General features: G+C 45.8%; 1 non-coding gene across 1 annotated transcript; it reads right to left on the bottom strand.

The window, feature by feature from the left end:
• Positions 1 to 2,170: 2,170 nt before the first annotated feature.
• LOC123810249 lies at positions 2,171 to 2,275 on the bottom strand. Its single transcript, XR_006784213.1, has one exon. It is a non-coding gene; the product is annotated as a U6 spliceosomal RNA (small nuclear RNA).
• Positions 2,276 to 24,720: the final 22,445 nt, after the last annotated feature.

Below are 24,720 nucleotides of genomic sequence, written 5' to 3'. Positions count from 1 at the left end.
GTAGAACTTCTTCTAAAACATCTCCTCCTAAGGAAAGAAATAACACCAAGTTACTTTTTGGTACATGATTTAATTGCTTTGGGAGTGGGGGTGGTACTTAGAACCTCTGTGGAAAGGAAGAAGGCTCTTCTTCTGACTAAGAGGGACAGACACTACCCTGGGCTGTCCAGCCTGATGCCCTCTTTAGAGGGGGCAGCTTTAGGGCTTTCCTTTCAAAATACAAGCCCACCCCATGGAAGCACAAAAGGGTCAGGTGGGCGGAGGAGATGTCTGATGAAAGGAAATAAGACATAGTTCCTTTGGACCTGAAGTCCTGTTGGCTCTAACCAGACTTCCCTGCAATGGGAACTGGTTAGAGACTGGAAAGATGTTGTGGTCGTTTGGAAGTAGATGGACCTGGTTTCAAACTCCAGCTCTGTTGTTCACAGGTCGTTTCCCATCTGATAGGGCTCAAAAGGGTCACCTCTGGGGGCTGCACAGGGTGTGTAGCACCCAGGAGATCCACTGCACAAGGGTGCCATGGCCAGAAGTGCCAGCATGGAGCCCCCAGAAGAAGCCAGATATGAGGCCGAGGTGTCTTGTTGCTCATCAGTCTTTCACTCCCTCTGGCCTCTCTGCATAGTCGGCTCGGACATGTTAGCAGTGGGGAGCCTTTGCTGTGGTCTTTTGTCTTCAGTAAGGAGGGAGCACGACAAGCTTCCATCCATCGCTGGTTGAGATCCAGTAATTCTGGGTAAGTCCTTGAGCCAGCTTGAGCAACCTTGTAATGTAGCTCTGCCCTCTGATTCCTAAAAATGTTTTATTTAGTTATAACGTTGTTGTCGCTGTTTTTTTTGTATAAACCTTGTTAAAAAAATAATCTTCACCCACAATTCAGAAATAGACTTGTATGCTGCGTTTTGACGTTGCTCTTGCCACTGGCTAGCAAGGCCCTGTGAGTGCTGGCAGTCCACTTGCAGGTGTCTCCTGAGACCCGTCACCGGCGCTCCTAACAGAGGTATACAGGGCTGTGTTGTAATAATGGCTATAGTAATAACAATCTCTCCCACAATACAGATTAGTTAACTCCATCACTTAATTAATTCTTTTCAAAAACCCTTCGTGGTTAGCATGTGATGGAAGAATGGCCTCTTTTCTCACAGATGTGGAAACTGGAACTCGGACATCGATTACTAACAAATAGTCTATCTGGGGTCAGTATACACACTTCTGACCTCTGGTCCAGTGGTCAATTTATTTCGCTCAGTAAAGGTGGGCAATGTGGGAACTCCAAGTTTTATTGACTTGGGGGTTTGTGATATGGTTCCAGGGAGGTCACCTGACCTCCCTCTGCCTAAAAGAGGGGCAAATCTGTGATCTTTCTCTTTCTCTCCAAATTTCCAGAAAGGAAGCACCTCTCAGCCTAAGCAGCAGCCTGAGCCTATTTTGTAGGCAGTAAGGTGTACAGGTGGCTCATTGCCTGTGCCCCGGGGCAGCAGTAAATTGATATTTGCTGATCTCCAAGCCTCTGGCAGAGATGGGGAGGGAGGGCTGGGACTGTGACATTTCTTTAAATAACCACACCTGGTTCTAAGAGCAGAAGGTTTGGCATGTCCCTGCAGCCTCATCAATTACCATCAACCTTTGCAAAGGAAGCCCCAGGAGAGAGAATCTCTTCACACTCTTAAGATTATTTATAGGCACCCCATCCTGTCCATACTCTGGGGGGCATATGGTTTCCTCCGCAGCAGCCTCCTTCCAGATGTGTTTATATTCTTCCAGGCCCAGCAGAATGCATCCTTCAGCCCCTCCACTACGTGGAGCAGAGGGGATGCTCAGCACTAGAACATAATGAAGATGTGGAAGGGGAGACATGGGTAGGATGCCTGAATCCCTCAGTTAGAGTCATGTATCTCCCAGCGAACACTGATTGAATAGCCATTTTGCTGCTGAGGAGGCAATTCAGTGTGCTGGTTAAATAAACATTCTTTGCAAGCAGATATACCTGGATTTGAATGCCAGCTCTGCCATTTATAAGGCTTTCATTAAGTTACTTAAAACTTCTGCCTCCATTCCCTCATCTGTAAAATGGGATAATAATACCTTCTCTCAGAGTCATTGTGAGGCTTGAATGCAATGCCTGACATGGCAGGTGATAGGTAGGTATATGGTGCCTATTTTTAAAAAAAAATTAAATATAGAATACTTCATGAATTTTTATGTCATCTTTGCCCAGGGCCATGCTAATCTTCTTTGTATCATTCCATTTTAGGATATGTGCTACAGAAGCAAGCACTGCTGCCTTGCCTATTCTTATAAGACATTGCTAGTTTCTCTCCCCCCCACCCCCAACTCCCAACTCTCTATGTACAGAAACCTATGGATAGGACAGGTCAGAGGGTACTTCTTGGTGGGAGAGGTGATTGAGCTGACTGAGTGTTCGAAATATGTTGCTGCATCTGCCAGCAGGATGCCCACTGCCTGATTGTGGGTTGGCAGAATGCCCTAGACCAGATTTGAGGAAAAGCTGTTTTAGGCTGGGAAAGTAGCCTGGGCTGCCAGTGTCCAGCAGGAAGGCTTGGCAGCCTCTCCGGATGGAGAGGTCTGTCGGCATGCCACCCTGAGTGGAGCATTTGTATTAACGACTAATCCAGCCCCAGCAAAAGTGAGGCTGCCTAAAATGACAAAAAGAAAAGATACATTTTGGGTGAGTTACCTGCAGTTAATGGGTTTTCTACTCAGTGCTCAAATTTCCACAGCTGTTTCTGAAACTTTTTTTCAGTTGAATCGAAATAAGATTCACACATAGCAAGTGGTTGGTATTTCTCATAGTCTCTTCAATTGATAGATTCCCTGGCTCTCTTTTTATCCCCTTGCAATTCATTTGCTGAAGAGACCAGGTCATTCCCCACTTTGCAGATAGGATTGCATTCCTGTGGTTCCCTTGCTGAGCCATAAAACCTAAGGAAATCTTGCCATTTGTGACAACATGAATGGACCTTGAGGGCATTATGCTAAGTGACATAAGTCAGGCAGGGCATGATAAATACTGAATGATTCCACTTGTATATGGAATCTAAAACCACCAACCAACCAAACAAAACCCCTGAGTTCTTAAATACAGAGAACAGATTGGTGGCAGGGGCCTAAATGAGTGAAGGTGGTTAAAAAGTACAAACTCCAGTTAAAAAATAAGTAAGTCCTAGGAGTGTAATGTATAGCATGATAACTATAGTTATAAAGCTGTATTGTATATTTGGAAGTTGCTAAGAGAGATCTTAAAAGTTATCATCACAAGAAAAAAATTGTAACTATGCAGGGTGACGTATGTTAACTAGTCTTACTGTGATGATAGTTTTACAATATATGAAGATAGCAAATAATTTTGTTGTACACTAATATAATACTCCATGCCAATTATATCGCAATTAAAATTTTTTTAAAAATAAGGAAACAATTATTTTTCCAAAGTGTTATACCATTAACAATCCACCAAGGATATATGAATGTTCCAATTGCTCTGTATCCTCATCGACAAACAGCACCATCAGTCTCCTAGTCATTCCCACAGTCCCGGGTACTGAAAGTCCAAGATCACGGTGTCGGTGGGTTTAGTTTCCTCTTGGCTTGCAGATGGCTGCCTTCATGTTGTATCTTCACATTGAGTCTTCACATCGCCTTTCCTCTGTGTGTGGGCATCCTTGGTGCCTTTTTGTGTGCCCAAATTTCCTCTTTATATAAGAATACCAGTCATATTGGATTAGGGCTCACCCCCAAAGCTTTATTTTAACTGAATCACCTCTTTAAAGGCCCTGCCTCCAGATAGGTCACTTCTAAGATGCTGGGCCTTAAGGCTTCAACATATGATCCTTTGCGGGGGACACAATTCAGCTTATAACAGGACTGTATTGGGTCTATAAATCAGTGTTGAGACGATTGACCTCTTAACAATATCGAGCCTTCCAGTCCAAGAGTGTGTTCTGTCTCTCCACATATCTAAATCTGTCATTTCCCAGAGATGTTTTATAGTGTTCAGTGTGTAGAGCTTGCATATATTTTGTTACATTTACTCCTAGATATATTTTGGGTTTTTAATGCTATTATAAATGCTATTTTTCAATTTTCCAATTGTTTATGGCTAGGGTATAGAAATGAAGTTATTTTTGTTTGTTATATCCTGAAATCTTGTTAAATTCCTGTATTTACTAGTTCCTTTGTGATCTTTATACCTTTTTTCTTGCTTTTTTTTTTTTTGCATTGGCCAGGACCTTCAGTGTAATGCAGAACAGAAGTGGTAAGAGTAGACAGCCTTGACTTATTCCTGGTCTTGAAGGAAAGTATTACAGGTGTTACCATTAAGACTGAGGTTAATTTTAGATTTTCCACAGATACCCTTTAACAATTTGGTAGCTATGAAAATGTATCTTTCAGATTTCCCAGTGTGGGAAGATTAAAGACCAAGAGCCCAACAGCTGCATTCTGAAATCCATCATTTTGTTTGTGCTGAGGCCACACTTCCCACACATTCCTCCTAGCCAGTGCCTAGGAGATGTGGCCTTCCTCTCTGGTGGGCGACTTTGGCTTGCAGACTCCCTGATGGCTTTACCTAACTCTTAAAAGCTGCACTGGAGTTTCAGAGGCTTCTACATCACCTGCCCTCTAATCTCCTTCTGCTTCACTTGGGGTCAGATTTGCACCATGATCTGATAAGTCTATAATTCTCTTCTAGGCCTTTTTCTCATTCCCTCTCACAAGCATTTCCTCTAATAAATTTCTTGCATGTCTAATCTTGTCTTGTAATGTGCTTTCCAGAAGACCTGTACTAACCCAGAGATTAAGGAATTCTTGTTCTATTCCTTGTTTGCTAAGAGAGTTTTTTTTTTACTTAATCATGAATATGTATTGAACTTTGTGAAAGGATTTTTCTGCATTTACTGAAACAATCATATGATTTCTCTTTTTTTGTTAACATAGTAATATGAATTACTTTTTGAAAGTTAAGCCAACCTTGCATTCCTGAGATAAATTTTAGTTGTCAGAAAGTTGTATTGTTTTTATATGTTGTTGTATCTTAGTTGCATATTTCCAAGGCTTTTATATCTTTATTAATGGGGATATTAATCTGTAATGTCTAGTGTCTTTGTAAGGTTTTGGTACCAACATTATTCTACTTTTTAAGAGTTTTAGTAAGATTAACATTATTTCTTTGAGATGTTTTGATAGATTTCACCAGGGCAGCCATCTGTGCCTGGAGTTTTCTTTCTTCTTTGCATTTTTATTCTTCGCTTCTGGCATGCTTCATTGTCTGTGGGGACATTATTCTGCTCAATTTTTTTTCTTAAAATAACTTCGTGTGGGATTGAAACACAATCCATTTTTGTTGTTTATACTTAAAGGGCATGAGTTATTTTATTCACTTTGGTAAGGAGAGTGGGCTGGGATTGTTTTCCTAGCTCTTTAGTTCTGGAGTTCACTATTCTGTTGTTATTACCAAGTGTTCAAACATATAGCTTACATATTCTAACATCTGCTCCCTCAGTTAACCTCCCCCAGTTTCATTTCTTTCTTTTCTTTTTCTTCTTTTTTTTTTTGTCCTCAGCTGAGGACATGCTAATTGATTTTAGAAAGAGGGGGAGGGAGGGAGAGAACAAGAGAGAGAAACATCAATTAGTGCCTCGCATGTGCACCCCAATTAGGGACCTAACCCACAACCTAGGCATGTGCCCTGACTAAGAATCAAATCTGCAACATTTTGGTTTATGGGATGAAGCTCAAACCAACTGAGCCACACTGATCAGGGAAACCTCCCTCAGTTTTATTAGGAACTTTTCTTCCCTTTTTCCCTAGTGACTTGTCCTATGTAAATTAGATTCTAGCCCAAATAGTTTCTCTCTAGCACAGGACTTTATCCTGGAAGGGAGCTCTTGTAAGTTCTAAGAGTTCACAGAACTCAGACAGCTTCAGCATCCTCTGATCTTGTGGTCATAGACTGAAGCCTGCAAGGCTGTGGCTGTTTTTCTCAAAATTGTGTTTCCCTTCCCTAAGGCATATCTGTTGGCAAGTTGGGGTTACCTGGCTATCAAGTTCAACATAAATCCTGTGTCTTCTTTGCTTTCCATACACACTTGTTGACGTCACATGGTCTGGGTGATATTTGTGGGTTTTTCTCAACTATTCACATTTTGGGGCTGATAAGGATTCTTGTTTTGCTGTCAATGTTGTCTGCAGGATTTTGATGTTTCTATCTTAGACTGTTTTTTTTTTTTGTGGAGTGGCTCAAAAAGATAAAAAATTATGCCGCTATGGCTGACACCTTCCTAGAGTCCCTGAATGTATCTGGAAATTTTGTGGTGAGGGTGCGTGTAGAGATAGCCAATTACATGCCCACCTTAGGAGTTTAGGCAATATGTACAAACCACCAAGAGTCCTATTTGATCTTGAAAGTGTTAAAACTCTTGTGAGAAACCTTCGGAGTTGATGGTGGTACATCCAGACACTAACAATAACACTTGTGAAATAAAAGTGGGAAATAAAGCAAGATGCTTCTCATTGAGTTCTTCTTGGTACTGGCTATTGTATGAAGTCTTTTGGATGAATTTTCTTAATTAAGTTTCTCAACCACCCTATAGAGCAGGTACTACTATCACCCCCTACTTTTATCACTTTTATTATAAGGCAGGCAATGTTGCTTTTACTTTACAGTGTTGAAAATGAGGGGTAGAGTGGTTGGTAACTTTTCCACAGTCACGCAAATCCCTCGGACTTCAAGCTGATGCTTGTAGTCATTCTACCATACCCGCCTCCTGTCTTTGTGCATATACACCAGTGGACAAAGGGCCCAGAAAGTCAGGGAACCACTCTCACGTAGGCACTTGGACTCTTGCCTGAGTTGTGGGGATGGCACCATGTGCCTAGTCTTAATGACTTATCTGGAGGATACAATGCAACTCTCTACCCAACAAAAAGAAACACTTTTGAAACAGTATCATAAGAAGTGGCAACTCAATAGTCCAATGGGAGAGAGGGCCCTCCCCAATCAGGCAGGGCAGCCAAGGTGGACATTCAACAGTGACAAGGCCAGTAGTAGAAGCTTCAGTGGAGGTCACCAAATGACAGGTCAGCCTGGGCGCAAGTATCAGGAAAGCTTTCCTGGCTCTGATGAGCCAGAACCCTATGCTGGCAATGCTACCGAAGTTCACATCCTGGCTCTGTCGCTTTCTGGCTGTGGGACCTTCAGCAAGATCCTTGACTTCTTTTTGCCTCCATTTCCTGAGTTGTGAAATGAGACAATAGTAACACCTGCTTCATTGTGTTGTTGGGATTAAATGAGTCAATACATGTAAAACACTTAGAATAATTCTTCCTGCCCTGTAAGTCTCTATGTATGTTCCTTCCAGTTATAATTCATCCTTATTCTTTGCAGACTCTGTTTGCAAATTTGCCTGCTGGCTAAAATATATTTTAACCCCAACATCAATACTCATGGTGCTTTCATGTCATTGGTGGAGAAGAATTTAAGTCACCCGATGTGTGTGTTCCGGCTGAGGTTGAATTAAGCTAAGCTGATGCTCTGCCTTCTTATTTTAGCTCTCATACTGTAAATGAGTGTCCTTTCCACAGTCTAGTTAGTGCCACATTTTCTTTTGCATTTTGTGCTCTTTGACAGTGATTTCATTGTCTAAAATGCCCCCAGTATAGTGCTAGCTACTGTTCCTAAGCACAAAAGGGCTGTGATGTGTGTGCCTTACAGAGAAAATATGCAGGAAAGGCAGCACCACACATACCCACCACCACTCCATGTTGCAGGCTCACACAGCCAGAACACAGCAAAGTTACCATAGCCCTGTGGCATCCTGGCAAGCTGGCATTATACCACCATGACACAACTGCAACAGCACGTGACTAGAACATTATACCCTGACGAGATTGGACTTGGCACCAACAAAACTCCAGTCTGTGATATTATATAACCAGGCTCCACCTTAGACCACCACCATGCTCCGATGCTGAGGTTATAATGTGACAGGCTCAGAGCACCACTACACCGTATCATGATATTGCCACCATCTTGCAAAGCTCTAACCCCATATTACCCATTTTGACCAATTTCCTTAATGGAGTCTCATCTCAGAGTCCAGGTATTTTGGGGGTCTTTAAGCCCGGCCCAGAAGCACCACTGACAACATCTGAAGGAGTTCCTTCAGGCTGCTCCCTCCCTTGTGCTATTGGTTGACACATCTGCCTCCTCCCCTGGATGTGAGGAGGACAAGATCATTTCTTCCTCATCTTTGTATCTCTCAACACTTAACATAGCACCTGGCTCAGAGCAAGTGGAAATGAGGAAAGGGCTGTTTGGTGAACATGGCATTGAGTTAAAGAAATCCAATGACATTGAGGAGGTAGTATGTAAATCACAGTCACAGGTCTGGAAGATCCCCTAGGCCAGAATCAGTGTTGTCCAGAGTTTACCCATCTCTGTCTTCATTTTTGCCATATGTATGTACTACTGGTTTTTAGCTCAATATCTTTTAATGCACTCATTAAAATATGCACAAATTTCATTCTTTAAAAAGAAAACAGAAGTCCAAAGAACTGATAGCCCCCTTGACCTGTCTCCCTGTGGGAGTTATCCCAGCATTGGCCTCTGTGCCTTGCTTGGTGTGTGAGGGCTGCATCTCAGGTGCTGCAGGTGACCAAGTGAAGCCCGAGACAACCTGTGCCCCCTGAAGAATGGATGACTCTATGGACTTGGTGGGATCTGCTTAGCCATGTGGGGGTCTTTGGGGCTGTGTGTGACCGAGGCTGGGGAAGCAGTTGCCTCGGGGAGACTAGAAGAGTTAAATCAACCTCCAGGGGCCTTCCTGGCTGGAGGGTCTTGCAATTTGCTAGTCAGGGGCTGTAAACCTGGAACTATTCCTTGTTCCCAATACCACTCTAACTAACATTTATTGAGACCTTGCAGTAAAGTGCCCTACTTTCTCTTTTTAATTTTCATAGCAGTTGAATGAGATCAGTACGTTTCACTATCCCCAGTTTGACATTTAGAAAACGTGGGCTCAAAATGATTGTGTTTCACAAGATCACACAGTTAGTAAGAAGTGAACCAGGGGTCACCACAAGCTGGCCTCTCTGCAGCTCCAGAATCTGGGCTTCTAACCACTGTACTACACTGCCCCTGTCTCCCCTATTTGTGTCCTGCTGCTCAGGAGACACAAATAGAGGTAGAATGATGTCTAGTGTGCCCTCTTTGCTTGGACGAAGCCATTCTCTGAGGGTTTGGGGAAGCTAGTTGGTGAGCCTTAGAGCATCTGGGAGCTGGTGGTCAGCTGAGTTGTATGGTGCTATTTTTTAACATGTCTGGGGCCCCAGCCAGAGCTGTACCTTGAGGAGCTGGAGAAACAGTGGGGTGTACTTGCAGGCATATATAATGAATAACATGAGAAGGTAGGATGTGACTAATTCTATCTATCACCAGCACTTGCTTGATTAAATGACGCTTCCAGAGATGTGCAGTAGTAATTGCTTATTCTCTGTCATGTCCCCCTTTTCTCCCACTAATTTGTTTCTGAAATCCACCTAAAATTCAAGGCTTGCCGTGGGAGATTATTTCTCAATCTACAATCCTTTTCATCATATTGAGTTGCTGGGGCCTTTGTCCTGGTTTGCTCCTGGATGTGGGGGTCCCTGTTGGGAACCACCCTGCCTAGTATCAGAAGCTGTAATACCCACCTAGGCTAAGGCTAAGGGAACGCCCTTGGAACCGTAAGCCAGCAAAGAGACAAAAGCTTATCTCCCTGGCAGGAGCCCTGCTTCTGCTGCTTCATTCATAACTGAACCCCAAAGCTTGGTCGGTTAGCCAAAGATGGGTAAGATTCCCAAGGTGGGAACGATCTAAGACAGGCATGATCATGTGGGAGGCCCCCAAAAGAAGGCCTTTGGGGGCTACAGCAAAAGGGGGTGATGGACCCTGGCTCCTCGGCTTTGACAGAGCCTGAGTCCTCATCACCTGGGAGAAAATCTCCTTATCTCTTGGTTGCCTTACTTCCCTCGCTCCACCTAAGCCTGAAACAATGACAGGGTGGTGCAGCTCTGTGCTGAAAAGGGCGGATTCTCCAGGTCATCAGGCCTAAGAAAGAACATGTAAATTCCTGTGAAACCTGCTTTGTTTAGAATGCTCTCAGTTGAATGAAAAGGGTCCAAGGAAGAAGTTAGTTTGTTCCTTTAAAGTCTTACAGCTGTTTGACCCTGACTCAAAATAGGCCCTCAGACTTCCTTGTTATCTATTGTTTGTTCCTTACTTCCTAGCAATGAGTAATGAGCTTTTACCTGAATTCTCATGCAAACAAAACCAATAAAAAGCCTCTCTGGAGGGGGAACGGGGTGCTCTCCCCACCAGGAAGGGTGGCCATGGTGCCCTCCAGGAGAGAGGGTGACCAAGGTGCTCCCCACGTGAGGAGTGGCCTTGCTGTTCCTATTTCCCCGCAGGACCTGGTTGTCTCTGTGTATGTTTTTCTCGCATTTTTCGATGAGCAGCATTCGGTGATCACTGCTGGCCGGTGACCCACGCATCAGGTCCCCAATGGAAATCTGAGATGGTAAGCATAGATGTTTTTCTTAGAGTATAAGCTCATTAATATTATATAGGAATCAAGTACATGTTCACAGCATGGATATTCACAATATCCAAGAGGTGGAAATCACCCTAGTATCCATCAATGGATATGTGGATAAACAAAATGTGGTAGATTCATACAGTGAAATATTATTTGGCCACAAAAGGGAATGAAACTTGAAAAGATAGTATAAGAAGCCAGACTCACAATTTCACATGGTTCCATTGATATGAAATATCCAGAATAGGCGAGCTCACAGGTACAGGCACAGGTTGGTGTCTCTGGGGGCTGAGGGGAGAGGCGAATGGAGAACAGCTGTTACGTGTATCCTCACCTCTGAGGTGAGAAAAACACACTGGAGCTAGGTAGAGGCAGTGGTTATGTAACTGGAAAAGACACCAGCATTGGGGCTGCCTGTCAATACCAAATCCAATAAGCAATGACAGTGATTGAATTTTTTATAGGCGCTTTATTCAGATGGCCGGCGATCCGAGAAGATGGGGGGTTCATACCCTAACAAACCATCTTGCTCTTTCTTTCCCAGCCAGATCTTTTATAAGGGGGTTGGGGGAGGGCAAACAAGGTGTCAGCGAAAGCCTTTGAAATTCAACAGTTGCCTCCGAGGGGGAAGGGTAGTCGCTTGCTTCTTCCTGGTACAGTTGTCTCCAGACTGAGATAATCTCCAGCCAGTGCCCCAGGAGGTAAACTGCTGAATCCCAGGCACCAGGATGGGCCTTATCTGTAGTTACTGAAACAAAAACTCAACATACACATTTACTTGCTAGACTTATGACTATTTACCTTAAGCTAAATTTTCCCAAGTCTTAAACCCCTATCAGTTACACAACACTGTGACTGCTCTAAACGCCATTGAATTGTTCACCTTCAAGTGGTTAACTTTATGTTATGTGACTCTCACCTCAGTAGAGCAGGCTAACGTTTTAAAAATGCTACGTAACAGATATTTGGTTAAAGCATTGTGGGTCTGAAGTCATGTCAGCAACTACCTGGTCCTTCAGTGGAAGCATCAGTGCATCTTCTCCTCTTCCCACATTCCCGATGAGCAGCACACTCCCCATGCCAGCAGGGCGACAACGTGCGTTAACCAGGAGTATCCCAAGACAGCGTTTGGGGTGACAACAGGGTGACAGGGACAGAAAGAGAGGCCAGGCAGGGGAGTTAGGCTCCAGTTCAAGACACACTGGGCCATTTCTTCTGCCTGGGATGTGGGAGGGAGGAGACTTTATAAAATTCAATTTCTCTATGATCTACAAAAAAATTGATCACAGGATATATAATTAAAGAGCAATATATTTTGAGAGAAATGGAAAATCTTCTTTTTATGAACTTTTCCCTTAAAGTTTATAGTTTTACTTAATTATAAAAGCAACATCATATTTAGTATAAATTGGGAAAAACATATAGCATAAAGAAAAAGGGTGGAAATCACCTATTACCTCACCATGTAGAAGTAGCTACTTTGAACAATTTAATATATCTTTTCCAGAATTTTATCTTTGCCCTTTATTCACCTAGCTAAAATCATATGATGCACACAAATTTTTAACCTAGTTATTTTTCCCATAATATGAAAGATTAAGTGTTCTGATGGTTTATTAAAACTACTTTGTAAACATCATTGTGTTGGCTGCACAATATTCTCTTGTCAGGAGGTGTGGCTTGTTTAAGCAGTCCCCTCTCACTAGACAATTTGTTTCCTGCCTGAGAGCTAAATACTGAAAGCTCCTCAAATACCACAATGTTCATGGGTGGAGCGACCCCGGAGGTCACATCGAACTGATTATGTGTCTGCAGATACACACACCTTCAGTGGAGGTGACTGGCTACACTCCTGGGAAGGTGTGTGATTATTGTTTTGCTAGTAGGAGACAAACTCACAGCAGTGTCCTGTTTGAACAACAAACAAAAGGGTGACTGACATCAGCATGCAGCCTGGACAAGAAAGGACCCAAAGTTGACACTCATTCAGGTAGCTGACCAGTGAAGAGGGAGGCCTGGCCCAAAGATTTATAATCTTCATGTCTCAGTAAACATTTCTTGAGCATCCGGGCAGGAATAAGGCAACCTCCTTGCCTAGAGGAGCACGATATGCAGGGGGCAGGGAGACTGCTGCGTGACTGTGAAGACTGCTGAGCACTGCTGTCAGAGCCATGAGGGGACTGTGCGTTCTGAGAGGAGAGAGCAGCGTGCTGGGCCCAGCTGTGGTGTAGGGGCTGGGAGATGCGGACAGAGAGGTTTCCCATAGGAGGGGGCTCATATGCTGACACTCAGTGGATGAACTGGAATACAGAGTCCTCTGAGCTCTACTGTGGATCCCCCACAGTGGCCACCCCGCTTCTGATTCCATACTCTCTAGGTGGCCAGTGATGAATAATTTGGCTTTCAATATCCATAGAGCAACAGTGCAATGTGCAGGTCCAAGTGATGGGTGCACTTCTCATTTCCATGGCCATGTTAGCATCTGCTCTTGAGCTTGGTTCCCATGAGTCTGTCCCTGAGAAATAGGCCTGCCCTTTGTTCCAACCTGGTGAGTTTTCTGAGCCTGCAAGGCCAAGGAGGCATGATGAATTCACCAAGATGGCCCAAGTGCCCCAAGAAGGCCTCTCCCAGAATACCACCAGCTTCGTACATGCGTTTTCCTTTCTAACTGCAAGGGCTCCCTCTCAAGAGGGTTGTGCAGAATAAGCAAGATGGCATAGGCAGTGAGCCTGGCGCAGAGCTGGTGCTTAGCAGTCTAAGTCTTGGCCTCCCCCCTTGCAGACTCTCCTGCTCCTGTTTGAGGGTAGCTGATGAGTGGAGATGAGTCACATAGTTCACTAACACCCTACAGCTAGTTCTCCCAGTTCATTAACCAAATCATCAGTCAATGTGACTAATTGTTACTTTTTGAGATAAATGTTTAAAATATCATCTCCTGTGACAAAGTTCTTTAATAGCTCAAGGACTTGTTGGGGTTGGCAGGGGAAGACAGTACGCATGCACAGAGCAACCAGAAAATATTTTTTGACTGTGAAGGTTCCTTCTGCTAAGCCTGGGATGGAGCGCACCAGCACAACCCATGTGGTTGTCTACGGTCAGTGTGGAAGCTGACCCGGTGGTGCCCATGTGGTACCACTTCCCCTCAAGACCCAGTATGAAGGCTGACTTCCTTCTTGACTCTCCCCTGCTGTGTACCTCTGCTAGCACTGGCACCAGTCCACTGTGTGGGGAACAGGGGCTCTCCTCCCTAGACCTCCGTGCCTCAACGGTACACCTAGAAACAGTCCTATTGGAAAGCCTGGTGTGGGCTCCACCTGGCAGTGACAGAAAGCCTTGCTTGCCATCCCTCTTGTGAGCTGAGAGCTAAGTGAGTTTGACTAAGCTTGGTTTCTTAGGTCGTGGGAGACAGATGCCTTAGGATGCAGTTAACATAATTTCCATAGGCCTAGGTAAGGTTTGGGGAACTTCCACAGATGCCCAAGGTGGTCTTGGAATTGAACTTGGATCTTGAGTGGGCAAGGCTCAACTCTCATAGGGGGTTCTGGGTGAACTGGGTGAACTGAGCCAAGACCACGGCCCTGAGACGTCAGACCTGTCTCCACCTGCAATGGCCCTGATCCACACACAGCTAGAGTCACCCATCCCTTTCACTTCCCTTCCCCTGCCTGCTCTTCCCTTCACTTTCCTTCCAGGCTCTTTGAAAATATTTGTCATTTAGAGTCCTGGGGTCACCATGGCTACACCGAGGGAGAGGAGTTAATGCTGAGACCCTTGCTGTATTTGGAACTTGTTGCTGGTCACCCTTGGCTGGACATAGCTGTAGGCCCTGACAGGGCCACACCGATCCTTGTAGTTCATGAGCCCTGACACATCCCACATGCAGCAGTGGACCGTCCTGCTCCTGCTGTCCCTGATCCTGGATCCGTGGGATGCTTACGGGCTTGCCCGCTGGCTGAAGACCTCACTCCAGGCTCCATACTTAGACTTGTGTCTAGGTATAAACACCCTTTCTGAGGGGTGAAACTAGCAGGTGATAGTAAACCAGCCCCCTCTGCTATCACAAACAGGAAAACATGAAAAGGAAGAAGCATACTCTATCGCTCTCTTCCTGATGTAATGCTCATGCCCATTGTCTCCCTCCTGCCATCCCCACATGCTGCTCGAGTTTCCTTTAGGGATTCTGAGGTCTCAGCCATGTGCCCCCGCTCCTGCATGAAAGGAGCAGCCTGAATCTGGCTCACAGGTCAAGAGCAGAGATTCTGGGGCCTAATACTTGTGTTCAAATCCTGGTTCAGCAGATTATAGCTATTTGATCTTGGGCTAGTTATTATCTTCTCTGTACCTCAGTTTCCCCACACATAGAATAAAGATGATGCTATTACCAGCCTGATAGGGTTGCTGTGAGGATTAAATGAGTAAATATACACAAAACACTTCACATGGAGTGCTGGGAGGATGGTAAGCTACGTCGTGTCTGCAGTTGGAAGGCTCTGGGCGGTCACCGGGTTTCTGGCCAGGGCCGAGCCCCTGCTCCAGGTTTTGGGTCTCTGTCCCCTGTGCTTTGAGCAAGGAGTCTGCCATTTTCAGTAACAGATGATGTTTATTGCAAGAGGATTGGTTAACAGGTCATTAGTATTTATCCTCCAAAACAACTGTAGAAGTAAAAAATAAAATCTGACTCAGAGAAGGTCAGTAAAGTAAGTAAAGTAAGCTGAGACAGTGGGTCTCAGCAGAAAGACAACCGGAGCCAGTTTATTTCCTGCGGTGGCAGCCGAAGTCTTTGAGCCCACCCCATGCATTCCTGACTGTTGACCTTGGTTTCCAGATGCAGGCACGTGCTAAGCGTGTGGGGCTCTCAGGAGTGCCAGGCAGTTCCCTGTGCTCTCCATGCACAGATTTTAGCATTGAAGCCAATCTCTGACCTTCAAAATAGTAACAGGGCCACTGCGGGGTGTGTCAGCTGCTTGGCTACATTAAAGCTGACATCTCTGAAACTGTGGTTGAGGTGCCTGTTGTTCTCCAAGTGTCCAGGACACTCGGAGAGTTTCTGGACAGCATTTGTGAATTTAATGAAAGAAACACACACTGTTTGGTAAAATCTTCGACTACCAATAAAACCGCCCTTTGACAGAGTATCGGCACATGCTGGGAGGGGTCTCCCGGTGACCTGAAGCCCCACGCGGTGCATCTCCTCTCTTTCAGCATGGGGTTCTTGTCAGCTGAATTATGTCTTTGCTTGCCCTTTCAGTGGCCAATGAGAATTATAATAATTAAATACATTAAGCACTTACTGAGAGCTTTTATATCTTACAACTCTTTTTTTTCTTAAGAAGGGTTTTTTTTTTTAAGATTTTATTTATTTATTTTTAGAGAGGGAAAGGAAGGAGAAAGAGAGAGAGAGAGAAACATCAATGTGCCATTGCTGGGAGTCATGGCCTGCAACCCAGGCATGTGCCCTGACTGGGAATCGAACCTGCGACACTTTGGTTCACAGCCCGAACTCAATCCACTGAGCTACGCCAGCCAGGGCAACAACTCTTAATCCTTAAAACTAACTTGAGGTGGGTACATCATACCCATGTAAAGATTCACAAACTAAAGTTCAGAGAAGCAAAGTGTCTCATCCAAGGCACACAGCTGGTTGGTTACTGGCAGAACTGCAGTTCAAATCTGTTCTGTCTTTCTAACTCCAAGAGGCTATATACCTTTGTCGGCTATGCGTGGGGCCTCGGTATGAGATGAGTGCACAGAAAGGGCATGGACTGTGGTGTCAGATAGTCCTGGCTCTGCCTTTAGAGCTGTGTAAACTTGGACAGACCATTTAGTCTCTTCAACAGCAGCAGCAGCTACTTGCATGGCACTTGCTAGGAGCCAGGTGTGCTTTACTGTATTAATTTTGTTTAACCTGCAACAACCCCATAAGGTTGCGACTGTTATTTTGCCAGGGAGTGAGTAACAGCAACCTCAGTGGGAGCTCATGAAGATTAAATGAGATACTATTTATGCAAGTACTTCACCTGGCAGCCAGTGGGGGCTAAATATTAGGTAACATGGTTGACTGCAGCTCTAAGAAAGACACTCAGGCCAGCTCTTCTCTGCCAACATCCTCCATTTGTGAGCCGAGCCAATCCTGAGCTGGACAGATACCTGCGTTCTCTTTGATTTTCTCCGCTAAATGTAATAGCTCTGCTTCGTGAAGCTTTGTGTCACCTTCCTGGGAACAGCCCGAGCACTCCATAAATGCCTGCTGAATGACTGAGCCAAGGGGTCATCAGTCACCTGTAGCTGTTTTTGGCATCATGGATTCCAGAGCAGAAAGGCCATTTTCTCATGAACAGTCAAAGCTCATCTCTGAGAGAAGACAGAGGGGCCACTCCTGAGCCTCTGGTGCATGTGTGTGGTGTTGGGGGCATTCTGGTTTTTAGTATCAGAAAACGGGGGCACCTGCCTGGTTCACCACCAGCCCACTCCCAAAAGGATGACTTCTGTTTTTGCACACAGTTCCCAGGATTTTTTTTGTGGGGATAGGAGGCAGGATGGGGGTCTGGAGTGGGCTTGAGGGACCATCCCTGCATCAGCAGGAAAGACACTTGGCACCCCGGTAAGTGGGTTTCCGTGCCCACAGCCGGGCCTGGACGGAGGCATCGTTGCCAGCACAGGAGGCTGGTCCCGCGGGTGTCATGCTGCACCTCTAACGTGTCCACTCCAATTCCTTTAATGGCCCCTTTCCACCCTGACAGGAAGATTGTTCTTTTTCATGTTGTTTTGTTTTTAACCTGACCTGAGCATCTCATCCTCTGGAGTGTAAACTCATTTCTTTTGGTCCTGTGCTCTGAGCAGAGAGGGGCCACCTGGTCACCAATTTCGATATAATAACCCTTCAGATCCTCAAAGACTGTTATTAAATCTCTCCCCGGCTGCCTCTTCTCCAACTAAATAATTCCTGCTCCTTTCACCTTTCTTCACAGGTCCAGTTTTTCCACTCTGTGCAGATTGGTCAGAGCCCCTCCATCTTCCCTACGTGACCAGGAAACCAGGAAGCTGAGGTGTCAGCCAAACATTAGAGACCACTGCTCAAGGAGGGGTGAGGGCCAAGGGCAGCTGGGGTGGGGGAGAGCCCACGGCACTCTCTGTTGCCCCTGGGTCAGCCTGCACACAGCCTCAGCCTCTCCCCTTGCTGCCTCTGCCCAATGGATGAAAAGAAGAAAGATGCTTTCCACCAACCTTAGCCCCAGCTCTTCCTTCCAGCCCTGCCCCTGTCCATGCTGACCACAGCCTACCAGCTCCACTGGGTTCAGGTGTGCAAGAGAAGACAAGCAGAGAGCTGAAGCAGGCAGGCAGCCAGAGCAAATGACCGTGGCAGCTAGCACTGTCCGTTAGCTGCCAGTCAACTGTATGCTTTATCTCTGCTCTTCAAACAACCTGATGGTCTGTACTTCACACAAGAAGATTCTAAAGCTCAGCTATAGAGCCTGCAAGGCACTTACTTGTCTGAGAACACACCTAGGAGTCAGTGCAGCCAGAATTGAGAGCCAGGCAGTGGGACTTAAGGCACAGTGCTTTTTAACATCTACTGTCTCAATCGGCTTATTTTGTAGAAAGTGTGTCAGGGAGGGGAAAGAGCCCACAATGGGTCCACCAGGAGCAGGTGACTATGGTGGACAACTGGAGCTAAAGAAAGGGACTCTGAGAAACAGAGAGGGGGGTGAACCAAAAGGGAGTCTCTCAGGAAGGAAGACGATCAGTGTCAAGGGAGCAGAAGGGCCAAATGTGATTTCTCCACGCTGGTCTTCCATCCAGCCCCAAGGGAACCTGTCCCCACGGGGCCCATTTTCTGGCCTCTAAAAGAGGCCGGTTTGTGTCCTAGGCCTTCCTCTGATTGCACAGATGTCACTGGCCTTCTTTTCCACAGGGGCTCTCTCCAAGCTTCTCCAGCTCCAAGACTCCAAATCCCTCCCAGTCCACCTCCTGGTTTCTGAGTGGGCTCTCCAAAGCCAGGCCCATCTCCTTCTCCACACGGGCCTGGACCCAGCTCTCCTGCTTTCCAATTCACAGGACCTGGCCTCTGACTCCACTCCCAGCATACTCTTGCTTCCCAATTCCTTTTCTTCCCTCTGTTTCTGCCCAGGGATCTTTGCTCCTTTTTTTTTAGTTTTCTCCTACAACCAACTGGGGAGTGGCTGGCTAAAATATATACCTCTAAGAGATATCCACCTCCTAATCCCTGGAATCTTTGAATGTTACTGTATATGTCAAAAAAGAGATATTTACAGACATGAATAAATTAAGGATTTTGGAATGAGTTTATCCTGGATTATCTAGGTATGGACACTAAATGCAATCACATGTCCTTATGAGAGAGAAACAGAAAGATTTGACATCATCTGGTATCAAAGGCTGAGAAGAGGAGAAGGTTATGTGAAGACAAAACAAATGTTTGAAGATTGGCCTTGGTTTGGCCTTGAAGATTGACACTATGTGGCTGCAAGCCAGGAAGTGCTGGCAGGCACCAGAAGCTGGAAGAGGCACAGAACAGACTCTTCCCTAGATCCTCTGGATGAGCATAGCTCCACCAACCCTTTGATTTTGGCCCAATGATATCGATTTCAAATTTATGACCTCCAGAACCATAACAAAATAAATTCCTGTGCTTTTAAACCACCAAGTTTGTGATGAGTTTTTACAGCAGCCACAAGAAAATGAATATATGGGTACCACCAGTACATATTTGCAGATTAAAGTCTTCTACCACTTAAAAATGCATAGACCCCACTTTTGCAATCCAGTGCCTAGGGGTGGGGTAGGAGTTGGGGTATAACTCAAAATTTGAATCTGTAGTTTTAGGGAAGTAGTATTTTGCTATCATTCCTTCATACTCTTCCATCTCCTTTCTTCCATGTTCAAGCACCTGAGGCCAGAAGCTTCTCCTATAGGGTGGAAGAAGAACTTGTTAAACTTGCCAATTTGTGCCTTCTTAGAGATGCTTGCACTTTAAAAAAAAGAGTGCTCTCTTCCCTCTCCCCCATTCCCCCTCAAAGTGCAATCTTTAATCGTGTGCTTTCCCTAGGCTTTGCAGGGGTCTGAGAACTGGCCTTTCTGTTGGGCCCTAAAGTCCTAGAAAGGAAATAAAGATAGAGAATAATAAAAAGCAGGGTGAATGAGGAGATGAGTCTACTTAGGGTAGTCAAGAAAGGCTTTCTGAGGACATGACTTTGATGCTTAAAATCTGGGTTATTCCAGGCGGAGAGAAATACATGAGCAAAGGTTTCAAGGCAGGAAAACAAATCAGACCTGTTCTAGAACCCAAAGGAGGCCAGCGTGGCTAAAGAGGAGAGCTAAGTTGATCATGCAGAGCTTTGTCAGCAACCCCAGAGAGTCTGGATTTTCTTTAAGTAAAATGCAAAGCAGGCAAAATCCCAGAGTCTTTACAGTTTCTATTTCACCAGAAATATCTTTTTCCATCGCACAGATGAAGAAATCGGGACACAGAAAAATTAAGTTAAATAATTTGTTCAAAGTCACACAACCAATAAACTGAGTCTGGATGGAAGACCAGTTCTAGGTGACCCCAGGCTCCATGCCCCTCACCCCACAGGCCAGGGTCTCCAGTGGATTTCACCTAGACATACAGCTCAGCCTGACTGGAAGCAGAGATGGGCCTCTGGGAGCGCAGTCTCCAGCATTGCAGATTTAATTATGTCCGTTAGAGAACTGATCACTCAAGCTGTGGTCAGGAAGTGTGGTTAACTCATCCTGTGGTTGGACCCATTGGGCCCATGGCTTTGACTTCTAATTGTCTGAAATGCCTTTGTAATCTAATGTGCTCTAATGTGGAATGTTAATGATCCAGAAACTGCCGGCTGATGTTAGGGAGGAGAGAGAAAGAGATAGAAGGGAACGAAGAGAAGTTGAATTGGTGGGGGAGCGGGGTAGAGAGGGATGGGAGTGTGTGTAGGGGGGGAGAGAGAGAGAGAGAGAGGAATTCAGTCAGCCCCTTGCCCAGAACCTATTTTCAAAATGGTCATCTCATCCTTTTCCTATCACTCTTGCTGCTCAATAAATGTTGCTATTATTAGTAGTAGTTATTATTTTCTCAAAATAGTGGAATTACGGGGGAACTCACAGAAGAGAAAGGAAGCCAAGAAGATGGAGGAAGGGAGGCTGTCGCCAGAGGGGCTTGCCTGATGCAATGGGTGGGGCCAGTCCCGCTGGGTCTGGGCTGAGACTGGAGCCCCTGGAGGGGATGGAGTGGAGTGAAGGGATCCAGGGACCCTGGGGCCAGACCTCCTTGGAAATTGTTCGAGTTAGTGGAATTGTGGGTTTTATGGCTCCCTGTGTGCTACCAGGTACAAGCACAGAAGAGGAGGTTCTTTAAATGTGGAGAAAGATGCCCAGCTTTGAAGGTGAGGGTAGGAGGTAGGGGCAGGGAAAAGGTGGGGCCCTTTATTCATCTGCGTCCCTGTTGTTGGGCACAATGCCGGACACGTGATTGACCCCTACAAAGTGTTGCACTACGGTAGTGGCAGGAATGAAACAGGTATTGTCTAGTCCTGCTGCCTGTTCTCTGGGTGACCTTGGCCAAGTTGTAGTGCCTCTTTGAGCTCAGTTTCCCCATCTTCAGAAGGAGAAAGAGAGTAGTAGCTGCCTGTCACAGTTCATCTTGGGGAGGAAACGCAATGAACACACCATGTAAACTCTAGAGCCCTAAACAATTCTAAGGCATGAAAACCTCCCAGGCTGTGTTTGTTTTTCCTTTTTAAGAGGGCCTGTCCTGTCCCAAACTCCTGCCCAGACAGGTGATTGGTCTAATTGTTGGTCATGCATTGCCTGGAAATGGCTGCCTCCAGCATCTGGAAAGCACTGTAGAGCCTGAGATAGCTATACACTTTAAGGTACTATTCTAGCTCGTTCTGCCATCCCTTTTGGGCCTGGCTTAGTGGCAGGTGAGATCCTTAGTTCCACCTGGTCAGTGCTTCCTCCTCTCCCAGCAGGCCCAGGCTGCAGAGACACACATCAGCTCCACTGGGCTCTTGATCTTCAATCATGTGGGAATGATTGCAAATGTAAATGTGGCCTGGGCCTGGAGGGTAATGGCTCCCTGGGAGGGCAGGGTGAAATCTGGCCCTAGGTGGGATGATTCCTTTATTCTCTTGATCGAAGTGTGCTGGATTTGGGAAGCCCCTGGATTTCTTGCTGCCTGGTTGATTACTACTTCTCTCTTTCTGCCAATGTGGTTTGTGTCATGTTCCATAAACCTTTTCTAGTGGTCCTAATGAAAATGGACTACTGACCAGCTCATTATTCAGTTCCTCATGGTTCCAGTCCTTAGGCACAATCACGAGGATCAGCTATGGACTGAGCAACCCTGTGCACTTTCAATTCACCACCTCCAGTTTGGTTTTATCAGAGAAATAACAATATTTACTATGTCAACACTCAGAGTTGGGTATTCTGTAAATGACTTTTTTTAAAAAAGAGTGATTAAAGTGAAAGCATATAGCCTGATGCCAAGTAGGTGATCAAGATAATCAGTAGAATCTGAATGTCATCAGTTCCCTTATCTGTGAAAATGAGAGTACTGTTCATTGCACCTGCTCCGCATGCAGTTGCTGTGAGAATGAAGCGGGACAGTCTGTGCAGAGAGCCTAGCCGCATGCCTGTCATACACTGGGTATTCAATATCAGCTCCCTGTCGTTATTCTTACCGACTGTGCAGGCTTGGGGATCTTTATAATGCGGATCATTTGAAAACATGAAATGATAAATAGCCCCCCTCAGGGGCACTCAGCTCCCCACACTCCAGCCGGCCTGGGAGTGTTAGGTGTGGGGGAATTGGATGGAGATGCAGGAGAAGGGTCAGGTATAATGCAAAGAACATTTTGCCCTGATAAGTACTTTCCAAGGTGGTAGGATTCTAAGTTAGTTGCAAATGATGCTCCCTGCCACCCAAGAAAGAGAGAAATTAGAGGCTATAGAAAGCCTAGTGTGACCAATGCCAGGCATGCTGTCTTTGAAATCCTGGGAGGAATTCAGGGGACAAGTCTGATTTTCATTGGCTATATAGGACTCAGAGCATTCATGACAAATGGTTTCATTTCCAGACACAGCTGTTCACCTTGGAAAGCAAGAGCAGAATAAGGCAGGGCCTGGAGTGTCTGCTTAAAACTGAGTCCCAATAATTTGAGCAGATTTGCAAGACCAGAGCTCTATGTGATGATCATCAGATGAATCTTGGTATATATTTGACATCAGCTGGAACCTCCCTGTCCCTTAAGCTCTGGAGGAGATTGAAGTAAATAAATCCCATTCTACAACTGGAGTGTCCAGCTTCTCTCTAAGATTTCTGTGATTCCCTGGGGCCTTATATCTGCAACTGTTTACTCCGATTGTGACACTCATCCCTCTTCTAAATTTACACACACACAAACTCACACATGTGGCTGTGTGTCTACCAGACTTTACTGAATATTTGGATAAATAAAAAAGGCACATAACTTAAAATGGAATATTAGACATTCCTGTTCTGAGAATGTACCTCAGTCATTCCTCAGCTGGGAGTATTGCTTCCTACTCTTCCCCTCCCCTCTTTGCTTTCTCCAGTGACTAATCTCTCTTCTCCAATTCAGCTCCCAGACACTTTTGCATTTTCATCTGGAAGAGACTTTAATCAAAGAGGACTCACCCTCCTCAGGTGGGAGGTGTGCTTATAAGTTGCCCTGCACCCACTACATACTCAAACCAAGAGGGTTTCCAGACCTGTGTGTTGAAGAAGGACACGCGAGGATGCTCCATGCATGGGAAGACACTTCCTCTTTATCAGAGCAAGACAAAAGGTCAGAACCATCTGTCTGGAGCTGCAGGCCTCCCTTTTCAGCCTGGAGAGTAGACAGGCCAGACTGGCTTCACGCCCTCCAGTCTGCACACAGGGCTGCGTCTGTCATCAGGCATGTCCGCTTGCTGCCTTGGACTGATAAGCCAGGGTGACAGGTGGCAAAGCACAATATTATAGGCTGAAGGTTTCTGCCAGAGGTCAAACTCGTGTTGACCAGACCCAGCTCTCCAAAGCAGAGCTGGCACCACCTTTCAAATCGTACCACTGACATTTGCCTTTGCTCCATCCTGCAATGTTACAAGAGCAAACTAAACACACCCAGTCCTTTTTTTTTTTTTTTTCCTGAAGAGCAGCGGGGCACACAGCTTTCTTTTTCCAGCATTTGCCGAAGGCCTACTCTGTGAGGTGTTCCACAGGTCCCCTTGCAATAGCCTTTGGGGGGCGAGGGTCTCCCCTTACAAAGGAAGATGCCAGCAAAGGTTCTGACAGGGCTCCAAAGCTTGCTTATGTCACCATTCCCAGTGATGATGGCCCATCCTTCCTGGGAGAGGAGGAAGGACACTGACATTTACTGGGCTTGAGCTACGTTGCCTGGAGCTTCCACATATATGTCAGCCGCTTGAGTTCTCATTGCACAGCTCTGACATATTATTAGCCCTACTTTTCAGACAAGGATTCCAGTCTCAAAGAAAGAATAGCCAGAGGCTCTATTACTGTTCTGGCTGCTGCTCTCCTTGTTGTCACCCACAGAGCAGCAACCCTGCCCTCAGCCCATCATGTGTGGATGCCATTGAGAACCCCACTAAGCTCCCTATCCAGCTGCACTGGCTCACTGTCCCCAGGCCTCTCCAGCTGCCAGCCTTCATAACCAGTCACTGTGCCCAGGCCCACAGCCACTGGGAGCTTGGCTGGGCACAGTGAAAATTAACCCCCATCAGAGAGTTACTTCTGCTGCCCCATGCCCTGTGACCAGGTTGTCCAGAACATGGGAGCTGAGCGGGAGGTGGCTGCAGGCGCATCCAGTTGTGCGTTCCTGACCCCGCTCTGTCTGCCTCACCTTATGTCAGGACACTGGTTTGCTGTCCAGTTCTTGTACCATAGGCCTTAGTGGGCTTGGAGAATGGTCTTGACTCTCAGCCTTTGCTCTGGAGTTTTGATCTGACTTGAGTGTATCTTGGCCAAGCAAGGTAGGTGCCCCACTACACAGATTGAGGTACAAATGGCACCCCCAGTGCATTCCAAGAATGTGATGCTTGAGTACTTTATTACTCAGGGTTCTACAGAGAACAGAACCAA

The sequence above is a fragment of the Phyllostomus hastatus genome, unplaced genomic scaffold (genome assembly GCF_019186645.2).
Source record: "Phyllostomus hastatus isolate PE091 unplaced genomic scaffold, TTU_PhHast_1.1 phas_scaffold_585, whole genome shotgun sequence".
Classification (NCBI taxonomy): Eukaryota; Metazoa; Chordata; class Mammalia; order Chiroptera; family Phyllostomidae; genus Phyllostomus; species Phyllostomus hastatus.
This window is presented reverse-complemented; position numbering and strand designations above follow the sequence as displayed.